The following is a 26613-nucleotide window of genomic DNA, read 5'->3' on the forward strand; positions in this document are numbered from 1 at the left end:
CACAAAGAGAAGTCTATCAGTGGATACTTCACTTTTTAAATAGTATTGTTTTATTGTCCCCACTAAATTTTTGCTCTTTATTTTATTTGATTGAATGATTTGGGTGGTTATCCTCTTGAATTCAGTCCTTCAGTTGTCATTATTCTTTTTGCTTTTTGCTATTGATTATCAATTACTTTGTTTTATCTGTCCTGTAATTAGAGTCACTTTAAAGGATTGATATTTTCTCAGTTTTGAGCCTTAAACTACTTATGTAGAATAAGGAGGAAGTAAGAGGGAGAAAGACAGAAGAAAAGAAAAGATATAGAAGGGAGGGGTGAAAAAAGGGAGGAAAGAGGGAGAAAACAAAAGAGAAAGTGAGCAAGAGAAGGCAGAGAGAGGTAAAGAGAACAACACAGACACACACACAGAGAGAAAGAGAGAGAGAGAGAGAGAGAGAGAGAGAGAGAGAGAGAGAGAGAGAGAGAGAGAGAGAGAGAGGAGAGAAAAAAGAGGATGAGAGATGAGAGGGAAAAAGAGGGAGACATGTAAGGGTAATGGAGGGCAGAATATGAAAATGAATTAGACTTTTAATTATGAAGAATGTTATGTTTTACACAAATGAAATGATAGTTTTGGAAAGACAAAATGGAACATGGATTAGCACAGAAGGCAGCAGAAATGAAATGACAGAAGTAATTGCAGATTCTAGAAAAGAATTTCATGTTATAGGTCAAGAAAACTTTCCCACTATAAGACAAATCTCAATTCAATATATCATGAGAATATGCCTTCTAACTAGAAAAATAGACTCAACTGTGAAGCTAATTCCTATCCAAGCAAAATGACACAATTAAAGTATTCAGATTCCTTTAGGCATCCCAACAAAAAATAGCTGTCAAAAACCCTACATCTAACTAAATTGAGTGGCACATTAATCATTATTTAAACTATATCCATCTACTATGCTGTGAATAACAGAATTTATTCCTTCTATCTAAGTGTAGCATTGCATTCACCAATCAACTTCTTCATGCCCCTTCCATCCGCCACCCTTGGTCTGTAATGAGCACTAATTTATTATCATTATACAAGATCAATCTTTTTGAACCATGTGGGTTAAATGATATAATATCTATGTTTATATCACTGGATTGTTTTAGCTAACATAATATCCTTCAGGTCTATTTATGTTACTGTACATGACATGGCTTTATGATTTTTAATGAATCAGTGGAATTCCATTGTATAAATATACCACAGATTTTTAATCATTCATCACTTGTTGGACATTTAGCTGCAATATAATTGTCATCTTGGCTTCATGTATTTCAAGAGAAAATAATAGAGAAAAAAACCATTACTTGTCATGTATGTGTAACACGGACACAAACAATTTTATATCCAGCCAAGCTATCCATTAAACATGATGGTTGCAGATAGTATTAACGTATAAATATTCAAGAAATGGTGATTGGTTTCCACATGTTCTTTAGAAACCCACTAGGGGGAAGCCTCAAGCCAATCTTGGTTCACTCTCTAGTCCAAAACAACCAGAAGACAATGTACAAAGAATTAGTGTATTTTGGTAATTGAGAATACAATAGAGGCAGGTATCAAGGAGCGTGAAATACTAACCCAGATTTTATTAAATCATAAGACTAGTATTTAACTTTTTATACCATAGCCTCTCTGTCTGCAAATTTATTCACATTACTGCTTTTTCTTACAGTGTTGTGGTTTGAATGATAATGTCCCCATAGACTGGTAGCTGCACTGATAATAGCAGAAGCAGTAAGTGAATGCTTCTATATCATGTTCTGTGCCTATTATTGTTTTTTATTGCCACACACCATGAGTCATAAAAACTCTGTAATTTTATGACTATGATTCTATTTTAACCTTTATTTCCACATCAGGAAAACAAAACACAAAACTTATAGATCACACAAGCATGTTAGTTGCATTTAGACAAAATGACAACAGAAACCAAAATTCTTACTATAGAGGTTTATTTATAATAATTTTAGAGCCAGAAATTAGAGTTAAATCACATTTATCAGACTTGAGGATGGAATGTCTTCCATTGATCTAAGCACATTCTATTTGAATTGTATTTATTTATGTTTGCTTATTCAGTGAGCAGTTGGTGGTGCCACAATATGCAATGAACATAAGAAAGTTGGTAACAACCTCAGCTATCTTGGCACAGAACACACTCTTCTTTAGTGACACACCCAAAATTATTAACTGGTTTTAAATATTGTTGCCAATAATGCCTAAAATTCTACATACTACTCAGAATCAGATATATTAACTGAAAGTGCTCCTTTGTGAAAACACACACAATTACCAAGGTTATCACTGGTTTTCTTTGGGAAGAATGGACATTAGAGCTATCTTACAATGTATTCAAGCCAGTCAAGCTCACTAGACCAACCGCCATCTCTTATTTTTACTTATTTAACAATTTACTTTCCTTTTAAAATTTCCTTTTCTTTTTCAAATTCTCCCTTATCTCTTTCCATTACCATCCTCTCCACCTTTCCACCCAGCTTTGTGAAGATGCACATACAAACTCACAGTAATTGTGAGAGTGTGAAAAAAACCTGTACAAGTTCCAGTCAGGCAAAATTCTAGCATAGAAGTAGTAAGGTAGGCATGAAACACAACAGTTATTCTGTATGATTAACCAGTACATGTCATATGTCTACCTAATTGCTTTATCTATACTATGTCAGAAGATTCTTATCCCCAAATCTAGGGGAAAAGCCTGGTGTACTCAATCAAAAAAAAAAAAGAGGCCTAGCATGTTATTTGTTACTCCATTTGTCTTGGAATAAAGTATTAAAGAATTGAAGTTCAACTGTGAATTATAGATAAAAATGTAGAGTAGACATCAGGCAGAAAAAGTCTTGGAAATATTAACTCATGAATGGATGAAGTCACCACCTTTCAAAGGTTCTGCAAGATGTTGTGGTATTCAAACATGAGAGTGTATAGTGGATATGTCACTATCAAATTACCAAAATGGGATTCTTGGCAACTGAAGAAAATGTGTGAGTAAGTCTGCCCTGATAACTGAGGAATAGTGTTTGGGAACAACAGTGATGAAATGTAAATGTCCTTACAGAAGACCATGTTTTGGATGTTTGAGGAATGACAAGAAGTCCACTCATTCGAGTGAGGGAAGATGCAATTTGCCTGTTTGTGATATTTTGCATTGGCAACCACAGCAGACCAATACTATAGATTCATACACCTCATCTACATTTAGTTACTCTACTCTTAAATTCTAAAATACTCATGATGTTTGAGACCTTTATATCCTTATGCTGTGTGATTATGAAGCATAGATATTAAACAACCCCTACTACAGAGAGTCCTTTAGCCATGATCTCTACTAATTAATGGGACATACATGATTTGAGTGTTAACTATCTAATATTAATGGGTGCATATTCTTAACAGGTTCTACAGGCAAACAGTAAAAGTACAAATCCATTGCAATATCTCTTTGTTTTTGTTTTCCACATAAAATGTTCCACATAAAAAGGGAAAATGAACTTCTTGTGTATGAGAATCACTGGTAGTTTTCACTGGCCTGCAAGTAGAATGCCAAAGATGCAAGTCCACTTCTGCCACATTTGTAGGTTTTGAAACTTGTGTAAATTTTTTCCTTTCAAACTTGCCCCAACTCACCAAGTACTATTGGCTGGATACCAGCCTTAGTCTTGAGAAAATTGAAATTCTTTCTCTTTAGCATAAGTAACAAGAGCCTCAGGACAAAATAACTATTCAGTTGAGGCATAGAAGAATAATGGGATCTTTTTGCTGTCCATTTCAATCTTCCAGAGTGAGGTGCTCTGGTATCTGATCACAAAGTACTTTTGCACATAGCACAAGAGACATCTTTAGACAACTTTTCATTTATTATGTGTACATTTGTCATAATTTCCAAAACTTTTTGAATATTCAAGGAAAATATATATGCCCATTGTCTTTAGAAAATGTTAGACAGAAACAGTAAAGAGGACTTAGAAGAACATAATTTAACAAATCAGGAAAAAGGAAGAAAAATCAATTCAAGGATGTGCTAACTCCCACAGAGTTGTCAAACTCTATGAATAAGGAATTTGGATAAGAACTTTTTATTCCTGAAGATATACATAAATGGATAGTGATAAGTCTGACTAAGACTATGTTATGATGGAAAATAATTGGTGGCTGGGGCAGACACTTAATTGGCCTGCTCCGGTGAAGACATCATATCCTGAGACATCCTAGAGAAGCAAGTGCATTCAGAACATCAAACCTAGACAACATCAAACCTGGGAGCTGGTCTGCTCCCATGAAGACATCATATCCTGAGATATCCTTGAGGAGCCACTGCACTCAGAGCAGTAGACACCGTATCCTGAGACATCCTAGAGGAGCCACTGCACTCAGAGCAGCTGGAGCTCAGGATCACAGAATCACAGAGACATCTGGACCCTGAGGAGTTCTGACACAAGCAAGATAACTGGAAAGGCAGGCTCTAGTCAGAGACAGTGAGTGCAGGTAGCACTAGAGTTAACCAGGTGGTAAAAGGCAAGCAAAAGAGCATAAGCAACAGGATCCAAAGTTACTTGGCATCATCAGAACCCAGTTCTCACACCATAGCAACCCCTGGATACCCTATAACACTGAAAAAGCAAGATTCAGAATTAAAATCACTTATCATGATGATGATAGAGGATTTTATGAAGGACATAAAGTAGTACAAGAGAACACAGGTAAACAGGTAGAAGCTCTTAAAAGAGGAAACACAAAAACCCGTTAAAGAATTGCAAGGAAACACAACCAAACAGGTGAAGGAATTAAACAAAACCATCCAGGATCTAAAAATGGAAGTAGAAACAATAAAGAAATCTCAAATGGAGACTACCCTGGAGATAGAAAACCTAGGAAAGAGATCAAGAGTCATAGATACAAGCATCACCAATAGAATACAAGAGATAGAAGAGAGAATCTCATGTGCAGAAGATAGCATGGAAAACATTGACACAATTGTCAAAGAAAATGCAAAATACAAAAAGCTACTAACCCAAAACATCCAGGAAATCCAGGACACAATGAGAGGGCTAAAACTAAGGATAATAGGTATAGATGAGGGTGAAGATTCCCAACTTAAAGGGCAGTAAGCATCTTCAACAAAATTATAGAGGAAAACTTTCCTAACCTAAGAAAGAGATGTCCAAAAATATACAAGAAGCCTACAGAACTCCAAATAGACTAGACCAGAGAAGAAATACCTCCCATCACATAATAATCAAAACACCAAATGAACTAAACAAAGAAAAAATACTAAAACAGTAAGGGAAAAAGGTAAAGTAACATATAAAGGCAGACCTATAAGAATTGCACTAGACTTCTCACCAGAGAATATAAAAGCCAGAAGATCCTGGACTAATATTATACAGACCCAAAGAGAAAAAAAAATGCCAGCCCAGACTACTATACCCAGCAATACTCTCAATCACTATTGATGGAGAAACCAAGATATTCCATGAAAAAACCAAATTTACATAATATCTTACCACAAATCCAGCATTTCAAAGGATAATGGATTGAAAACTCCAACACAAGAAGGGAAACTACAACCAAGAAGAAGCAAGAAACTAGTCTTCCAACAACCCCAAAAGAAGATAGTTACACAGACATAATTCCACCTTTAATAACAAAAATAACAGGAAGCTAAAATAATTTTTCTTAATATCTCTTATTATCAGTGGACTCAATTCTCCAACAAAAAGACATAGACTATCAGACTGGATATATAAACAGGACCCAGAATTTAGCTGCATACAAGAAACTCACCTCAGTGAAAAAGACAGACACTACCTCAGAGTAAAAGGGTGAAAAACAATCTTCCAAGCAAATTGTCTCAAGAAACAAGCTGGAGTAGCAATTCTAATATCAAATAAAATCTAATTTCAATTAAAATTAATCAAAAAATAAAGAAAGACACTTCTCATCAACAAAAAAAAAATCTAAAAAATGAACTCTCCATTCTGAACATCAATGCTCCAAATGCAAAGGCAACCACATACATAAAAGAAACTTTACTAAAGCTCAAAGCATACATTGCACCTCACACAATAATAGTGGGGGATTTCTGTAGGGAGCTTCGGTGAGCGGTGACAACAATCGCCATTACAAGATGGCGCTGGCACCTGGTGCTCCCACAAGTAAACAACTAAACTGTGCAGGTGTAAGAGGCAAAAGCGCACCAAGTCACTGCCCATCCCGGGGTGTAATATGGGGTGATGAGTGAACAGCCAATCAGAAGTGAACACACCACTCTAGGGTGCATATAAGCAGTGCCTTTTCCAGGCTTGGGGTCTTCTGCTTCAGCTGATACAAGAATAAAGCCTCGTTGTAGTAACTACCCGAACACTGCCTCCCGTGTCTCTCTTGCTGGTGAGGGGATTCGGAAGGGGCGCGGAACATCTGGTGCTGAAACCCGGGAACTTCAAGGCGCCGTGGAGACCCCCCGAGACTCAGGGCAGGTTAAAAGACTACAGGATCGAGGTACGTCTCTGAGAGGTATGTTTGGGGTGGAAGCCTTGGTTGAGAGCGGATTTTCACCCATTGCCACTGCTGCACTAGTTGGCCTCTTGCTTGTGTTGCTTTCATTTTTAGCTTATTTGTGTTGTGAAGATCCAGCTTGCAGCACAGCTATTAATGCAAGTCAAGAGGTTTTAGAAGAGGTCCACTCCAGTGTATCAGAAACAGAGCGTGTTAGCTGGCATCAGGCCAGGGAGCCTGGGGAAAAAGATAAGGCCAAGGAGCCTGGGAAAGGGAAGCAGGCAAGAAGGCCTGGACAAAAGAAGCAGACCCAGGAGTCTGGTAAAAAGAGAGAGTACTCAAAAGAAACAGAGGCCACTGCAGGGCCTGTTAAGAATAAGGACCCTTCACCGGCTGTTGAAGAGAGAGTGGAGGTCAAAAGGACCCCCCCCCCATTACCCCATTAAGGAGCTTGCCACCATAGACCTTAGCAGCTCCGAAGAAGATCTAACGTAAGGAGAGGAAGAAAGCCTAGAGGAAGAGGCAGCTGCCTATGAAAAAAACAGATATGGACCAAAAAATAACCGTCCTGAGATAAGACTAAGAAAGACCTTGAGTACCTCGGCCCCGCCCTTGCCTCAGGCCAACGCCCCAGGCAGCATCTCTAATTCATTTCTCAGCCCAGGAGATCAGAGACAGCTACAGCTGGCATTTCCGGTCTTTGAAGGGGCAGAGGGAGCCCGTGTTCATGCCCCAGTAGAGTATAGGCAGGTCAAAGAATTAGCTGAGGCAGTACATGCATATGGAATTGGCGCTAATTTTACCATATCCCAAGTGGAGAGATTAAATGCAGCTGCTATGATGCTAGGAGACTGGCAGGACACAGTGAAGGCAGTACTTACCAATATGGGCCAATATTTGGAATGGAAAGCACTCTGGCATGAGCAGTTACAAGCACAAGCCAGAGCTAATGCAAGAATTGAGGGTCAACAATTATGGACTTTTGACATGCTGGCTGGAGTTGGAGTACACGCAAACGACCAGACCACTCATCCCTGGCAGGTCTACGCACAGATAGCATCAGCTGCAATAAAGGCATGGAAGTCTCTCCCTAGGAAGGAAGGCAGTAACCTTTATTTGTCCAAGATAATTCAGACATCTAATAAGTCTTTTTCTGATTTTGTGGCCTGAATGACCGAGGCAGCGGGTAGGATTTTTGGTGACCTGGAACAGGTGATGCCATTGATAGAACAAATGGTCTTTGAAAATGCTACAGCGGAATGCCCCACAGTCATTGCCCCTCGTTGGAACAGAGGGTTACAAGACTGGTTGAGAGCCTGTCGCGGCTTGGGAGGTCCCTTTACTAATGCCGGACTTACAGCAGCAAACTTAGAAATGGCTGCTGTCCTTCTACAAGGTCAGGGATGCGATAGACCCCAGCCACGGCCTGCTATTAAGTGCTTTGCCTGTAGTTAATAACAAGGTCACATCCAAACAACACCATGAAACCTCACCTCAAATTTTGGAATGTTTAGTGGTGTTAGAGGTTCTGGAAATTTTTCCAGGTCCCTTAAATATTGTTTCAGATTCCTTCTATGTGGTTAGTGCAGTAAAAGCATTAGAAGTTGCTGAGTTAATTAAGACATCTAGCAGACTTGTAGAAGTTTTTCAAAAGATTCAGCTTACCCTGGCTAAGTGAAGATTCCCAGTCTTTATAACTCATATTAGGGCTCACTCAGGCTTACCGGGACCTATGTCCAGTGAAAATGACCTGGCAGATCGAGCCACAAAGTTGATTGCAATTGCCCTTTCGCCAAAATTGGACTTGGGTAAAGCCTTTCATAAAAGGTTTCATGTGACAGCTGAGACACTACAATGTCGATTTAACATCACTAGAAAGGAGCTTAGAGATATCGTGACTCAATGCCAAAACTGCTGTCAATTCCTACCTGTTCCCCATACTGGAATTACCCCTCGGGGAATTAGGCCATTACAGATCTGGCAAATGAATGTTACCCACATCCCATCCTTTGGCAAATTACAATATTTGCATGTCTCCATTGATACCTGTTCTGGAGTTATGTTTGCCTCTCCATTGACCAGAGAAAAGACGGCCCATGTTATTCAACATTGTCTCGAGGCTTGGAGTGCCTGAGGAAAGCCTAAAATCCTTAAAACTGACAATGGACCAGCCTACACTTCTTAAAAGTTTGGACAATTTTGTCACCAAATGGAGGTGACACACCTGACAAGTCTTCCTTACAACCCTCAGGGTCAGGGCATCATTAGCATGCTCATTGTACACTTAAAACTTATTTGATAAAACAAAAAGGAGAAGTTGAGGAAGCTCTGCCCACGGTGCCATGGATTATTGTCTCTCTGGCACTTTTTACTCTTAATTTTTTGAATTTGGACAGTCAGGGCAACACGGCAGCTGATCGCCATTGCCTGGAACCAACTAGGCCAAAAGAAATGATAAAATGGAAAGATGTTTTGACTGGTCAATGGAAAGGCCCAGATCCTATTTTAATAAGATACAGGGGAGCAGTTTGTGTTTTTCCACAGGAAGAAGACAACCCATTTTGGTTGCCAGAATACCTGACGCGACGCCTCACAGTTGTGGATGATGATTCCTCAGTGGGTTCCCCTATGAATGCTTTTGATCGCTACATGGATTCTCCAAGCTTGGGTTCCTAGTATATATATATAGTGAATTTAGATGGGCTATCCTATCTGCTTTTCCAAAACCTATGCCCTTGCCTTCTTAAAAGGCGCCACTTCTGCTAAACAGAATTTCTCCTATACCTTTAACTATACCGAGCGAATTAATGCCTCACTCCAGTTTGTGTGTATCCTCCATTTCTTTTCATCTTATCCAACCACTCCTTTAATACTTGTACCAAAGTAACTTGCTTTATGTCCCAGTGCTGGTCTCCTCTTGTCTATAAGCAGGTCCTAAAAGCCAGAATACCACAATGGATCCCTATCCCCGTTCAGACGTCTGGGACCTTGACAGAAGAGAGATTTTGATATAATGGCAGCCATTGTCACAGCTATTATGCTGGGAGCAGACGGTGTTACCATTGGAGCTATTGCCATGTTTCACCAAGTACAAACCACTGAATTTGTCAATATTTGGCAGAAAGAGTTAGCCAGGCAATGGCTACCCACTCTTCCTCCACAGCAGAATTGAAAGGAGGTATTATGATACTCAATCAGAGATTAGATTTGGTTGAGGAAAGACTGGATATCTTATTTCAGTTGACATAAATTGGCTGTGAAAAGAAATTTGGAGCTTTGTGTATTACCAACATTCAATACGAAAACTTTACAAAAGCAGCCAATCTCTCACGTAAATTGTCCTTATATCTTTCAGGAAATTGGTCTGAAAATTTTGGTAATCTTCTTGAACAACTTCACAGAGAAATTATTCTTGTCAACTCCACCCGCCTGGATCCCTCCATCGTTAAAGGACTTTCTTGAATTTCTTCTGCCTTTTCTTTCTTTAAGGAAAGGGTGGGGACAGGCCTGTTTGGTGCAGCCCTATGTTGTGGATTAGTGTTCATGTTATGGTTCGTTCTGCAAGCTCAGAGCCCAACAAAAACGTGACAAGGTCGCTATCGCCAAAGCACTCATAGCCTTGGAACAAGGATCTTCCCCTGAAATTTGGCTATCTATGCTAAGAAAGTAACTGATGACTGAGACCCTGAGTCGATGCACTCCAAGGGTTCAGCCCATTGCACTAGGTCGATGAGAGGTCTAAGTCTAGCCAGCCCTTGCCTGAATAACTGTGGTACCTGAATATTTAGAGGTGTTTGCGAGTGGGTACTCGACAGGGAATGTTCCATGAGTGTGGATAGATTTCCCGAAAGTATGCCTGATTGCACAAAGGTTTGATGCCAAGAAACCTCCTCCCCTGGTGGTGCCCCAGGGTGGAGGCTCCCTTTCCCCGACAAAAGACATTGAAATGGGTATGGGAAGTATTACTCATTACATGACGACAAGAGAAGAAACCCATTACAATATCTCATTTTGCACAGGGGATCAGGCCTCTGCTTTTCCTTACTGAGTTGGTGCCGTGCTTGATAGGCAAAAGGCTGTTCCATCTTAATAAAATAGAAAGGGGGAAATGTAGGAAGCCGTGGCGAGTGGTGACAACATTCGCCATTACAAGATGGCGCTGGCATCCGGTGCTCCCACAAGTAAACAACTAAACTGCACAGGTGCAAGAGGCGAAAGCGCGCCAGGTCACTGCCCATCCCGGGGCGTAATATGGGGTGATGAGTGAACAGCAAATCAGAAGTGAACATGACACTCTAGGGTGCATATAAGCAGTGCCTTTTCCGGGCTTGAGGTCTTCTGCTTTAGCTGATACAAGAATAAAGCCTCGCTGTAGTAACTACCCGAACACTGCCTCCCGTGTCTCTCTTGCTGGCGAGGGGATTCGGAAGGGGCGTGGAACACTCCTGGGTATTCATTCCATGTGCAATCACCAAAAATAGATGCTGATATGGATGTCAGGAAGGGAAAGCTGACAGCAACCTGATAAGGCTGTCTCCTTAGAGGTCCCCCAGAGTCTGACATACCCAGAGACAGATACTTGAAGCTATCCATTAATCTGATCAAAGGTCCCATTGGAAGAGTTAGAGAGTAAACTGAAGGAGCCTTAAGGGTTGGTGGCCCCATGAGGAGAGCAACAATACCAACCAGCCAGAGCTCCCCAGGGTCTAAACCACCAGCCTCGGAGCACATATGGAGAGACACATGACTCTAGCTGTATTTGTAGGGGAGGATGGCCGTGTTGGTCATAGGTGGGAGACAAGGTCATTGGTACGTTGGAGGCTGAGCACTGATTGGGGGGGGTGCCTGAGGGTGGGGAGAGGGATTGGGAAGTAGGTGGGTGAACACCCTCATAGAAGCAGGAGGAGGGGGGATGGGATAAGGGGTTCCTGGGTGGTGGTGGGGAATTCGGTAAGGGGTTAAAATTTGAAATGTAAATATTATATCCAACAAAAGAGGGACAAAAAGAAAAGCAGTTAGGACCAACATTCTTAATAAAATGTCAGCCCTCTTAAAAAAAACTATCTTGATACTAAAATTTGTTTTGAGAATTGTATATTGCAGAATGATCAGCCTTGGTGTATCTACTCAACAAACAAGCTGGGCAGACCTGCTCAAACCTCTGAGGTCCGGGAATTCCATCTGGAGGCAGTGAAGACACAGCATCAGAGGCTTGTCAATTTGCTCTCTCCCCATGCCTCTTCTAATATCTCAATGCCCATAATAAGCTTGAAGAAGCTAATGAAGAGTCAGCACCCCTATTCCCTGGGCTTGGGGACTAAGGTGGTAAATGTTGGGCTGTCTTTCTAGGGAAAAGTAGTGGTTTTGTGGAAATAGAGAGGATTAGCTAGGGGTTAATTGCATAGCCATAACCTATTAGTAGAAATCTGTATAATTAGTATCAAGATGAAGATATAAATTCTTAAATGGCACCAATTTACTTTGATTACAAATTTTAAGGTTTTCATTGGCATGAGCTTCTTATTGATATAAGAGTGAGATGAATATTGTTACTCTCATAGGCATTGTACCAGTATAACACATTTAGGAATACAAGGCTTAGACCCAGTCCTTCTTTAACTTTTTAAACTGATTTGAGATGGTCAGCCTGTGAGTTAAGGGACTATAGCAAATTCATGACTTGGAGTTTATTATAAGGGTGTTTTCTATGTTTTATTTAGAAATAGCTGAGTGGAGTTAACAGGCAACAGTCCAGATTACCTTACATGGATAGTTGGTTTTCAAAACATCAGAAATCCACAGAATTGACATCACAAACATTTCTGTATTAATGTTCATTTTTATTAGAGACCTGTCTGCTCCTAACAGTTTCCTGTCTTGGATTCTAAGAAGAGATTGAGCATCCTTGGAGTTACTCCAGTTGTGGTGAGACAGCCACCAGACAAGAAGTGCCTCTTTCCTTCTACAGACAAATTACTGTCCAGAAAAGGACACACTTGCAGAATAGTTGACTGATTCTATCTGCCTAGACAGAGTAATCAGCCCTTAATAATTCTGCAGTACTAAGGTCTGTCAGATGATCCTGGGCCAGAAGGCGGAAGAACAGACGCTCCAACGTTTTGAAGTAGAACGAGTGTCCAGGTGTTCAAAGTTCTCTATAAATTGGCTAAGTTTTAGATGCTATGCTTTGTGCTTCCCACAATTATAGTTAACTCAGTCATCCTGGATTTCTGACAGGGTTGAAAACTTATAGCCTCATAGCCAGTCCTGGCTATTTGCCTTGAGAGAAATGATTTGAGTGGATGGTCGTCAGCTGACATTCCTAAAGCCAGATTCAGAACTAAGTGTTTTAGTTAGAATAGATGCCAGAGGTTCTGGTTAGTCAACAAAATGATGGACTGGGTATTAGGACTACCTTCTACCTCACTGGTACAAATCGGCATAATTATGCTCTAATTGTATTTTGAGAGAAAAGTTTCATTTTAACAGGAAGGGTTATATGTAGGAGGAGCTAAGGTGGGAGGAGTACTGAGAGGAAGAGAAGGAGTAAGAAGAGGAAGAGAAGAAGAAGAGGAGAAGCTAGGTGATGAGAGAGAGAAAGAGGGGGGAGACAGGGAGGCAGATGTTCATGTATCTCCATCAGTTTAAGATAGTTGATATATCTAGGTTGGGTAGTGGGTTACACCTCTGATTGAGCAATACCAAACTTATAAAGTCTTTGATTAACATTTTTTTAAAAAATGTATAAGTGCAAAAAGGAAAAGGGAGCATGGGATAGGGGTTTTCTAAGGGGGGCATGGGGAAAGTGGATGGCATCTGAAGTTTAAATAAAATATCTAATAAAAAAAAGAAAAACAGGAACATTGCAGGTCTTCTGGTTGGGGAGAAGAAGCAGTGGGGGGAAGGGCTTGCTTCTCCACGAGGTTGCTGTTCTGCCACATGGTTTCTGGATGTTTCAGCAGAGAGACCCCCTGTATTTCCTGTTCTTTTTCTTTTTTCTTAGCCGGTAAATTTTATTTTATTTTATTTTATTTTATTTTATTTTATTTTATTTTATTTTATTTTATTTTCTTATTTTATTTTATTTACATTTAAGATGCCATCCACTTTCCCCATTTCCCCTCCCTAGAGAACCCCTGTCCCATGCCCCCCCTTTCCTTTTTGCTTTTATACAATTTTTTTTAAATGTTATTCAAAGGATTTATAAGTTTGGTAATGCTCAATCAGAAGCGTAACCCAATACCCAACCTAGATATAAAAACTATCTTTGACTGTTGGAGACCTGTGAACATCTGCCTCCATGCCCCTCTCTCTTTCTCTCTCTCATCACCTAGCTTCTCCTCTCCTTCATCTTCTCTCCTTACTCCATCTCTTCCTCTCAATACTCCTTTCCACTTAGCTCCTCCTACATATCACTCTTCCTGTTAAAGTAAAACTTTTCTCTCAAAATACAGTTAGAGCATACTTATTCCTAATTGTACCAATGAGGTACAAGATAGTCCTAATACCCAGTCCATCATTTTGTTCACTAACCAGAACCTCTGTCATCTCTTCTAACTAAAATACTCACTTTTGATCCTGGCTTTTTTTTTTTTTTTTTTTTTTTTTTGCTACTGGCTTGCTGTATATTGCTTTTACTATGTTTAGGTATGGACCTTGAATTCCTAATCTTTCCAAGACTTTTAACATGAAGGGATGTTGTATTTTGTCTTTATCTTTTTTGATTACTTCTGTTTGAAAACTGATTTTATTTGATAATAGAATTGCTACTCCAGCTTGTTTCTTGGGACCATTTGCTTGGAAGATTGTTTTCCAACCTTTTACTCTGAGGTAGTGCCTGTCTTTTTCACAAAGGTGTGTTTTCTGAATGCAGTAAAATGTTGGGTCCTGCTTACATATCCAGTCTGATAGTCTATATCTTTTTATTGGAGAATTGAGTCCATTGATATTAAGAGATATTAAGGAGAAATGAATGTTGTTTCCTGTTATTTTTGTTATTGGCAGTGGAGATATGTTTGTGTAGCTACCTTCTTTTAAGGCTTTTGGAAGATTACTTTCTTGTTTTTTCTAGGTTGTAGTTTCCCTCCTTGTGTTGGATTTTTCCACCAATTATTCTTTGAAGTGCTGGATTTGTGTTGAGATACTGTGTGAATTTGGATTTGTCATGGAATATTTTGGTTTCTTCATCAATAATGATTCACAGTTTTGCTGGGTATAGTAGTCTGGGCTGGCATTTGTGTTCTCTTAGGGTCTGTATGATATGGGTCCAGGATCTTCTGGCTTTTATGGTCTCTGGTGAGAAGTCTGGTGTAATTCTTATAGGTCTGCCTTTATATGTTAATTTGCCTTTTCCCTTACTGCTTTTAGTATTTTTTCTTTGTTTTGTACATTTGATGTTTTGACTATTATATGGCGGGAAGTATTTCTTTTCTGGTCTAAACTATTTGGAGTTCTGTAGGCTTCTTGTATGTTTATGGACATCTCTTTCTTTAGGTTAGGGAAGTTTTCCTGTATAATTTTGTTGAGGATATTTATTGGTTCATTAAGTTGGGAGTCTTCCCCCTCATCTATACCTATTATCCTTAGGTTTGGCCTTCTCATTGTGTCTTGGATTTCTTGTATATTTTGGGTTAGTAGCTTTTTGTATTTTGCATTTTCTTTGACAGTTGTGTCAATGTTTTCCATGGTATCTTCTGCACATGAGATTCTCTCTTTCATCTCTTGTATTCTGTTGGTGATACTTGTGTCTATGACTCCTGATCTTTTTTTTAGGTTTTCTATCTCCAGGGTATTGTCCCTTTGTGATTTCTTTATTGTTTCTACTTCCATTTTTAGATCCTATATGGTTTTGTTTAATTCCTTCTCTTGTTTGGTTGCATTTTCTTGCAATTCCTTAAGGGATTTTTGTGTTTCCTCTTTAAGGGTTTCTATCTGTCTACCAGTGCTCTCCTTAATTTCATTGAGAGTGTTATTTATGTCTTTCTTAAAGCCCTCTATCATTATCATGAGAAGTGATTTTAATTCTGAATCCTGCTTTTCTGGTGTGATGGGGTGTTCAGGGCTTGCTCTGATGGGGGAGCTGGGTTCTGATGATGCCATGTAACTTTGGTTTCTGTTGCTTACGTTCTTGCACTTGCCTTTTGCCATCTGGTTAACTCTAGTGCTGCCTGTACTTGCTGTCTTTGACTGAGCCTGCCTTTCCAGTTATCTAGCTTGTGTCTGATCTCCTAGGGGTCCAGATGTCTCTGTGATCTTTTCCAGCTGCACTGATTACAGTGCCTCAGGATATGGTGCCTCCAAGGTAGCAGTCCAGCTAGGTGTCTGCTGTTCTGGGTGCAGTGTCTCCTCTAGAATATCTCCAGATATGTTGTCCGATGCTCTGAGTTCAGTTGTTCCTCTGTGGCTCTGGGTTGAGTGGACCTTCCAGTAGCTGGTAAATTTTAAATGTAGAGAAGAAGAGAAAAGGCCAACCTTGAAGAAATGTTCAAAGCAAGAAGCATTGGGGCTTGATAGAAGAGCTAAGAGTCAGAAAGAGTGAAAGTCTGTGTCTATGGGGAAAACACATGGAAGCTGGATTGGAGCCAGGCAGCTGTTGAGAGAAATTGGCAGGCAGCAACCAGGTCCAGCCTGGTGTTTTTAGCCATGAGAAAGAAACTGTGAGGAACACAGGGGCAAAGGATGCAGGCAGGATTTTAAACCTGCCATTTCAGGCAAGCTGGTTGAGCCAGGTAGCTTTAGCCAGCTGCAAATGACTGAGGGGGAGGGGAAGTATACACTGGCTAAGGAACATAGGGCTGGGTAGCCAGCAGGGTCCTGTCCTGTTGCTTCAGGCAAGCAGGCTAAGCCAAATAGCTGTAGCCTGTTGCAAATGATGGGGAGCAGGGGAAGAAGCTACCTGGCAGTGTGCAAAGGACGAGAGTTTGGAGCCAGTGATCTTGAGAGAGAGGACAGTCTCAGCCATGAGAAGGAGTCTTTCAACCAAGGGAAAGAATCTTAGAACAAGGGTTACAGCAGGTGCTGTGGCTTGAAGGACAGCTGTTAGCTGTGAAGAAGCAGTCTGTGGAGCTGGGGGAATGGGAAGAGTGGGGGGCTAGAAAGCCGCTGCCATATTGCCCTTGAGCTGGAGAACACATGGGGAGAGAGACCTAGTCATTTTGAACTAGGCAGGAGTTAGACTGTAGCAAAGATACAGAGAGAGAAAGGGGGGAGGGTGAACACAGAGAGATGTTACTCACATTTTTTGCAGGTGCCAGCAGGAGGCACTTGAGCTGGCTCTGCACACATTGTCCACCACTTGTGGGAAATGTAGGTCATGCTCCAAGTGTGGGTGTGGATTTCAGGGGTGGATGTCTCAGGGAGGTTGGGTCTACCACAGAGGAGCAGAAGTGAAGTAGGCACACTCACACCACACCAAGCGGACTCAGCAGAGCTCACACTTGGGAGGGGAGTGAACTCAGCCTGAGTTTAGCAGGGGTGGGTGCAGGGCTCTCAATGAGAATCTCCATTCTGGGCCCAAGCCACCACGGGGGGTGGATGCACAGCAGGACAGAGACTTAGGGGGCGCATGGTGACAGGTCCATGCACCAAGATTGGCCACCATCTGGGGGTCTTTGGACAGCTGACAGAATACAGGCAGGGAACGTGACGGCATGCGTTGAGAGAGGACAGGAAGAATTCTGGAGTCATGCTTCACAGAAAATATAGCAGACTTGGCCAACATCGTTCTTGTAGCTGTGTGAGTGTTCTATGCCCCATATTAGGTGCCGGCTGTGGGGAAAAAAAACTATGCAGGGTAGTCCAGCGGTGACGAAAAAGTAGCAAGGTCTAGCAGTGAGGTCCCGGGCGGGCTTCCCACACCACCAGTGGAGGGTCCCACATTCATGCAGCCACCATGGGTGGGTCAGCAGCTGCCTTGGGAAGGTTCAGGGTTCCAAAGGCTGGGAACCTGGCAGCAAGGCCAGGAGACACATGGAGTCCAGGAGTTTTCCAAGGCTTTTATTGTTCATGGCATGGTGAATGGGTATAGATGGTTCACAGTTTCCCTGCCAAAAGCCAGGGGAGCCTGGTTTTTATAAGAAGGGGGAAGAGGAGAGGGAAGAACTTAATTAGCTATGCCCCCTGGCCTTTAGATAACTCATTAATATTTTAATCTCTGGAGGTGGAGACCTGTTAATCACGCCCTCCACCTGTGCCCAGGTTTCTGAATGGTGCAGATTGAATGGAGATTAGACTTCCAGTCAGGGGCCTGGGTTCTGGGGGTGTGGCAGAACACCCACAACCCAGGAACCACCCAACAAGCCATACTACTCAGGACCTCATTAGTATATTTTATGCAGGTGTTTTTAGTCCCTGGACCTTTGTATTTACTATATCTTAACATACACATTTTGTTTGTTTACTTATATATTTTTAATTTTAGATAAATTTTAGTTCCCTTTTTTACTTTTACCTATTGAGAACACAACTGTATCAATTTCTTGTCCTCCTTCCTCTCTCCAAATCCTTCCATGTACCTGTCAAATTTATGAGATACCTATTTCAAATTCATGACTTCTTTCTCTTTGATTGTTGATATTTATATATTATTCCTAAGAACATAACTTGCTCAGTCTGTATCATGCTATTTGTATTTATATTATTTTCAAGACTGAAATTTTCTAATTAGATATCAAACTGTTGTGCTTGTCTCCTGGGGAAAATTATTTCTCCTACTCACACAATTCTTTAGGTGTATGTAGTTCTAAGGTTGAGTTCTCATGTGTATTTTCTTTATGTTAGCATGCCTGTTGTTATTGCTTTTGTTTAGGTATATAGGTGAGCCTTCTTAATGGATTTAGCATCTCTGATATTTCTAGGAAACACAATCTCACAGCAAATTTCCTGGCTCTCTGGACTTTGCACACATTCTACTCTTTTCTCACAATGAGAAAAGAGACTTAGGTGCAGGAGTTGTTTTGTAGATATATATGTGTTGAGACTGGGATGGGAAACTCTGCATTTTGATTGGTTGTGACTTTGTAATGGTAACAGTCTGTGCAAGTTTCCTTGATGAGGAATGTGGACTGCACTTATGGGAATGTATAAAAACATATTTATAGTGTAGCTGAAGATTAGGTTCATTTAGAAAACATGAAGGAATAGGTTCTCTTCCAAGATCTATGACTTCATGACTCCTGGCTAGGGTTACAGTATTAAAATGATTTTTCCCTTGAGCAGGTTGACAAAAGTAGAGGGTTGCTGGTTAACACAAAGTTATAAATGCCACTGCACCCATAAAATAGCCATGCCAGGCTGATCATTGTGGTAGTTTACAATTGTCAAATATTGGTAGGAGTGTTGGGAAGCTGCTATGGCTCCTTCTCATATACTGGAAGCTACTACTCAGGGAAGAGGCTTTTTAATTAGCTTGGGTCCTCTTGACCTATGTCTAAAGTGCATGATGTCTTCAGAAAGGAAGCTTTACCTTCCACCTTAGCAGAGTGGTTCCACTAAGGACTGTACAGGTTCTACTGTAGCCTATCAGTTTTAGAAGTCTCTTAGTAAACCCTGACCATCAATTAAAAGAGGGCTTCTCAAGCCTGGTGTTAGTATTTTATCAGATACCCTATGACTCTTTGGGGGAGCATTGCTGACCAAGGTAGGACATATTCATTTAAACTATATACATATCTGTGTCATAGGTTGAAAGTTTGTATTATAAATACATGAAATATTTAGAAATATCAATTTCTTTTTCTTTCAATATATATAGACATAAATATAGGTATAGATATAGATATATGATAGATATAGATATGGATATAAATATGAATATGGAGATATAGAGGTAGAGCTAGAGCTAGAAATAGAGACACAGATACAGAGAAAGAGAGAGAGAGAAAGAGAGAGAGATATCCACATGAAACTCCCTTAATTAGAACTCAACCATGTTTTCACAACTTTTACCTTCAAATTCTTCATACTGTGCATATTTTATTAACTTTAATTCAAATGTGTCATAAAATAATGACACATTTTAGAATATTTCCAAAGTAGGCAAAAGTTTATCTGTATTTTTAAATTTTTCTTCTAAGACAACATATCAGTTGTTCTGGAGATTTGCCTAAAATTTAAAAACATGAGTATTTTAAACATACTTCCAACAGTCCTCCTGCTCTATTCTTTCACTAGTTAAAATTGTTTAAGGAATAAAATATACTTAGACTAAATCAATGGCTTAGAGGATAGTAGTGTTTATTGTTCTTCCAGAGGAATCAAGTACAATACCTAGTACCTAGATTGAGCAGCTCATAAGCATCTTTATCAGCTGTTTCAGGGGACACGAGATCTTCTGCCACCATTGTGCTTCTTCACTCATGTGCACACATGTATTTCCCATGCCACCTTTACTGTGTAGTGAAATTTCAGAAATAGCCAGGTCTGATTAATCCCAGCACACAGAAAGCTGAAGCAGGAGGATCTCTGTGAGACTAAGGCCACCCTGATCATCATGTACATTTTCAACCCAGCCAAGCTATTGTTACGGATAGATAGATAGATATATAGATAGATAGATAGATAGAGAATTATATAAAGATCAAATCTAGGCTAAGAGTTCTGGTTAAAAACAATGCTTCCTGATTGAGTTGCATCAGGTGAAAAACAATGCTGAAATTTTGATGGAGGAGAACCAGAAAATGCAAGGGGATTGTGCACTGCTACAGCAGCACTTGGTGGGATTGAAGTGAAAATACAGGAAGCAACTGGAAGAGGCCACTGACCCACAGCCCCAGAACCAAAAGGTCTGAAAAACTGCAGCATCAGATGGAACTGGCCACAGCCTAGGAAGAGAGCTTCCTGCAGAATGACATCCTGCACACAGAGCCGCCTGCTGAGCACCATCCTCAGAAACCACAGAAACACTTGGATGATTTGCTTTCACACATTTTATTTCCTCAGTATAAATAGGCTCCAGTTTTATAGAGCCAGTTAGCCACTAGCCTCTTTTAGGGTCTGCTTCCCTGTGGTTTTCTGACCACTCCTCTTGAGAAAACTGAGGTGACTACCTAACCATTGAGTGTCAGACACCAGGCACAGGCTATTGAACAGAGTTTCTAAATCTGCAGAGAGAGAATACTGCTCAGCAAAATTTTGTGTTCAGGTTTTTATTTTTTTTTTTCATTTTAGACATTTTGGCTTGGTTTTGTTGTTGGGATATTATATGTTCTTGTTATTGTTCTTCAAATTTGTTAAATCTTTATATTGACTTTTGTTTCAATGCCAATTTTTTTAAAAAAAAGTTAAATGGATAATAATTTGATTTCTACCTCCTTTAAAAAAAGAAAGAGTTTAAAGGACAATGATTATATGCAATGTCAAGGGAATCCATTTGCTGAACAATTAATTTCTTAAAGTGTGCATAGTGTATTTCAAATTGCTCACCATGATATGACAAACATGAACTCATAACAGCTATGGTTATGTGCACAAGGTCAAGTCCAGTAATATCTAAAACTGATGGGGCAGATGTTCTCTAGGTTCCAGCCCACACTGAAGAGCTATTACTGCTGGAAGAGGGAGAATTATACTCTTTTGGAGGATAGTATCATTGTTAGGCCTTCTGTAATACAGTAAATGGCCCCATTCTCATGCACAGATGAGCAGCACTCACTGAACTTAGTGGGTTATAAAAACCAGATATGAATTTGGGAGGGATCCTGGTGTTATACAGCATTACCATCCCTGCAAACATTACCCACGTGAACTGCACTTCAACTGTGCTTGTGTGCAAAAAGCACAACCCAGGAGGGCCTGTTGGCTGTTGAAAACCTCTCACTTAAGGAAAGAATTAGGACCTCGCCTAGATATCCAGTCACTTCTCCCAGCCATTTTTAAACAATTCTGCCCTAATTAGATATGGCTATGTGGTCTCAAAGATGGATTAGAGAATAGGTTGAGGAAGTCTAGAAAAAGAGTTCACCATCAGAGCAGCCATGGGTGTCCATTATCCACTTAGGATGAAGACTTTCTGGTTAGCATGCTTTTGGATAACCCAGTGTTCTGTTGGCAGCACCTCATCCAGTCCCTGTATGTACACCCAATAAGGTCCAAAGAAATTCTGAAGGACTCAAACTTGGTTTGTTGGTGATGAAGAGAGAGTGAAGCAATTAATAATACTGATTACTCTTCCAATAGGACCAGGAATTGATTCCTAGCAACTACATAGCAGCTCAAAAATATCTGTGACTCTAGTCCCAGAAAATCTGATATCCTCCTCTAGCCTCTGTGGGCACCGAAGTTATGTGACATACATTTAGGCAAACACTCATATTTATACAATAAAAATGAAATAAAATTTTGTCCCCATCTACTACCCTTGATAGGGGCAGAGATTGCTTATCTCCTTTCCCCTGGTAAAAATTTTTTGCAAAAGGTAAACAAGGAGGAATAAGTTAGAAGGAGAAAATAAGGGGTAATATTTCAGTTTGGGTTTTATTGCTATGAAAAACACCATGACCAAGGCAATTCTTATAAGGGAAAACATTTCATTGGGGCTGGTTTACAATCTCAAAGGTTCAGTTTGTTATCATCATGGCAGAAATCAAAGCAGCATCCAAGTAGAAGTGAAGCTAGAGGAGACAAAATTTCTACATCTTGATCTGAAGGGATACAAGAGAAGATTGGCATCCTCAAGAGGCTAGGAGGAAGCTCTCATTGCCCAATCCCACAGTGACACACTTCCTCCAAAAAGACCACACCTACTTCAACTAAATTAAAACTCCTAATAATACCATTTCCTGGGCCAAGCATATTCAAACCACCATAGGTAGTTATTTTATTGTATACATATATGAATTTATTTGTTGTACACATTCATGCAATTTTCAATATTGAAGAAACATTTAAAAACAATGTTCAGTATACATTGAAATAGAAGCATATAAAATAAGGATCAAGTTCTAATTCTGTAAAGAAAGCTGATTTGGAGTCTGTTTACTCTTCTTGGGACCCTAGAGGTTCCCCCACCATATCCCCATGAGACCAGAGTACTGTGGCTAGTCTTAGAATGTGCCCAATCTAGGCATCCATCCCATCTAAAAACACCAAACCCCTACACTTTTGCTTATACCAAGAAGCTCTTGCTGACAAAACCCTTGTATGGCTGTTCCCTGAGAGGTTCTACCAGCACCTGACCAATGCAGATACAGATACTCACAGTCAACCATTGGACTGAGCCTGGGCACTCCAATGGAAGAGCTAGAGGAAGGACTAAAGAAACTGAAGTGTATTGAATCCTCACTTGAAGAACAGTATCAAATAACTGGACTGCCCAGAACTCCCAGAGACTAAACAACCAACCGAAGAATATACAGGGACTGATCAATGGCTCCAGATATATATGTAGCAGAGGATGGTCTTTTCTGATATCAGTGGGAGGCTTGGTCCTGTAGCTTGATGCCCTAACATAGGGGTATTCTAGAGAAGTGATGCAGGAATGGGTGAGTGAATGGAGAAGCATCCTCATAGAGACATAGAGGAATGTGGAGAAGGGGAATGAGATGGGGGTCTGTGGAGGGGTAAATAGGAAGGAGGATATCATTTAAATTGTAAACAAATAAAATGATTAATAAAATATAAGGCATTCACGAAAAAGAAATATTCAACATCCATTTTTGAGGCTGTGCATATGCTTCACAGCTGGGGTGATGGAGTGCAACAATATACTGATAAGTTGCTCAGAGTAGGCGGAACAAAGTTCACCATAGAAATCACAGCCTGTGTTTTTTAGAACAAGAAACAGTGAGATCAGAAACAGATGCTGTGGTTGTCTGTGGGCAGCGGGCTACCAGAGGCAGCTGGGTGCCTAGTCTAGCACAAGACTCAAACCCTAGGCCCTAATTAGATGGTAGGTGTTTAGCTTTGCTCCTGGGCCCTTGGTTCCTTTCACTTAAGCTTCAATCCTCCATGGCCCCTCTCACAGAGATGTCTATGGCCATGAGGAACATATGTCATAGGAACACTGCCTCAGGTTCTCCCTCATGTAGATTAGGGATCTCTAAGCTCTCAGACCAAGCAAATAGATCTTATCTGCTGCTGTACCCTGACCCACCCCAAAACTGTATATAAGAACCCTATTTGGAAGACGTAAAGACGTGCAAGAATCATCCCATTGTCCAAGAGTTTCTGCCACAAGAGCTGTAACACTTGGGAATAATCTGCTCTCCGGAAGCACATTCAGGACTCTCTCCTCCTTGTTAGCTACCCAGCTTCTCACTGTCCCAGCCTAGACCAGCTCAGTGAAGACAGACAGATGCAGCATCTGAGAGCAATTGAGTAGCAACAGCAGAGACATGGGCAGAGGCAGCAGTGGAGGCAGCAGAGGCGATTCCCCCTCCCTGCTCACATTCTATCCCTTTGGCCTGCACTCCTGCACAGAGCCAGGTTGGAGATATTCATGGGAAGCCCTCCAGAACAGGGACCCACAACTGGCTACCAATGTCTGGATTGAACAGTGACACAGATGCAGGAACTGATATTGAGAAAAGGTGAGACCCCCAACTCTAGAGACAAACAGCCTGTCCTTTCCTGCTGTGCTTTCAGTCAGAGCCCAGCACAATGGATTTAGATAAGTTGATGGGGCAACTGAAGCCTCCTGGCCATAGCTACTTTCTGGTGCTGGCTAAAGGTCTCTCTGGCCTCTGTTTAATCCTGACAGCCCATAACAGGAGTTGGGGCAAAGACTCTCTACCTAGACTCTCTTTAAACCAAAAGAAAAAACCTTGTAATGCAGCAGCCACTTAAAAGCCACAGGGCAGCTGCCAATTCTTAAATCTGCAGGAAAGCTTAGCATTTTGGACCTCTGTGGAAACCCCCAAACCAATAGGCCAAGGGAATGTTCCCATTAAACAAAGCATTTCTCCTCTTTTCTGTCATGGAAAATTCAATATCACATAAAAAATCACCCCAGGCAAGGAAAAATATGTGGCCTACTAAAATCCCAATGGAATAAAATTAGCCAAAATGAAGCCTCCTTGTTTTGGGAGGAAGTCCTTCAGATAGCACCATGCATGGCCGATGACAATATCTACAGCCCACACTTATGGAGCAGAGTAGCTTTTCTCATCAAAAACAGAGATATCCAAGAAGGAAAGAAACCCCCTTGTGATTTTTTGCAGATCTTATCTCCAATCCTGCAATGTATAGGGCTATCTAAAATAGAACAGACTGAGAAAACAGCTTGTGACCCTCCTCAGTCAAATGAACCCAAAGATCAAGCTCCCAAAATCACCCTATTTCAGACCTCACAGCCCTTACCCAACTAATAAAAGAAATAAGATCCATCTACCCACTCCTCCCCCTTATGCCTTGAAAAAAATGCCAACAAACAATCTGAATATATTGTCCCTCTCTCCCTCACTCAAAGTTTCATTAAAATACCAAAGGAGCTCTTGCCTGCCTCTCCCCTTACTTTTCCAACTCCTATCCAACCAAAGAAAGATGAATCCCCCCTCCTTCTCCAAGCCACAAAAGTGAAACTTCTAAACTCATAGATAAAACCCTGCCAAATTCTATAGTCCCTATATCCAACAGCTCTGCAATTTCCAAGACTCTATTCCAAAAACTAACCCTACCTCCCATACTACTCAAGAGTCTGATACAGAACTTGAAACTCAAACTGAGCATTCCCAGTTAATTTCAACCCTACTCGAGCTAAACCACTTAACTGGTACCCATTCCAAGCCTCAGACCTAAAAGAACTCAGGCAAGCAGTGAAGGAAGATGGCATTCACACACCATGGACAAAATCTCTGCTACAGAGCCATATTGCCAACTTAAACAGCCCCCAAGATTGAAGAGATATTTGCCATTCTGCTTTTCCTGGCCCAATGTTTCTAGAGTGGGAAGACTGTCTTTCATAACAAATGCCATCAACAAGGTCAAGCAAAACCAGGACAGAGGTTATGACACCCGGTGGAGTTTTAATGAACTCTTTGGCCAGGAAGATTTCTTTATATTGGAGCACAGCACGCAACTCAGCCAGCAGGGTCTGCCTCTTTGCCACACAAGCTTGGGATAGGCTCATCCCACCCTCGGGTTCACAGGACCACTGCCTACTCCCTGCTTTTTCTCCATCAGAGGCCTGAAGAATCCCTATCTCATTTTATTTTCAGAACTAAAATAAGCTTAGATAGAAAATTTTCCCACCACACAGCCAGGGACCTTCTTCTTAAAACCATTGTTTGGGAAGGCATGACTTCTGAGTCTAGACTAGCTTGCCAGGGTCTCCGGGAAGAGCATCATGATAGGTAGATTATAGCAACCCAAGAAATAGAAACTCATTGCACCAGGTTGCATCCATGGCTCAGGCATTTGTAGCAGCAGTAAAAACAGAAGGAATCTGCTTCAAAGGTGAAGAGGCAGGACATTGGAGGGAATGAATGCCCACAAAAACTGTCCTCCCATAACAGATTTTAATCCCCCTAACGTAATCTGTCCCTGCTGCAGAAACGGTTTTCACTGAAAGAGGCACTGTACTGCTCTATATGATAAAAAATGATAAGCCACTAGAGAGCCTTTAAACTACCAAATGAGGCAACCCTCAGCCCCTGACACTAAGAGGGACAACTACCCCAATAAAAGCCTTATAGTAGTCTAGGCGTCTCAGAATTCTCCCACCCCAAAAATTAACCATTCAAATAGCTGATAAACCATTCAAATGTCTTAATGATACTGGGGCAGATAGAACAATTTTAAGACAGCAAGAAGTCCCAGAATACTGGCAACTGATCCCTGGGCCCCAGCTCCTAGTCTCATAGGGTGTATCTCTCGCCCATTCATCACCAAACAGACCTACAGGTGGGAAGAACTGGATGGAGCTACCAGCCTCATATGCCCCCCTGGTGACTCAAATAACCACCATTTTTTTAGGGAAAGATATCTTACAAGCCTTAGACATGGTTCTTACCACCCAACCATAAAGAGACCACATTAAGATAGAATACATTACTTATGAAGAAAATAGTAACCCAAGGGAGGACCCCCAAAAAACCCCAAATCACCCCCAATTATAGGGGCCAATGTTAG

The 26613-nt window shown here is 40.9% G+C and overlaps 1 long non-coding RNA gene across 2 annotated transcripts in view; it reads left to right on the forward strand.

The window, feature by feature from the left end:
* Positions 1 to 6479: 6479 nt before the first annotated feature.
* LOC143440264 (uncharacterized) overlaps positions 6480 to 26613 on the forward strand; it is a 29831-nt gene continuing 9697 nt past the window's right edge. The window contains exons 1-2 of one of the 2 annotated variants that reach the window (XR_013108055.1): positions 6480 to 6552; positions 23967 to 24074. This is a non-coding gene — a long non-coding RNA (uncharacterized LOC143440264). Of the gene's footprint in view, positions 6568 to 23966; positions 24075 to 26613 lie in introns of both variants that reach the window. The other variant, XR_013108056.1, reaches the window with a different exon arrangement.

The sequence above is a fragment of the Arvicanthis niloticus genome, chromosome 29 (assembly GCF_011762505.2).
Source record: "Arvicanthis niloticus isolate mArvNil1 chromosome 29, mArvNil1.pat.X, whole genome shotgun sequence".
In the NCBI taxonomy this organism is placed as follows: Eukaryota; Metazoa; Chordata; class Mammalia; order Rodentia; family Muridae; genus Arvicanthis; species Arvicanthis niloticus.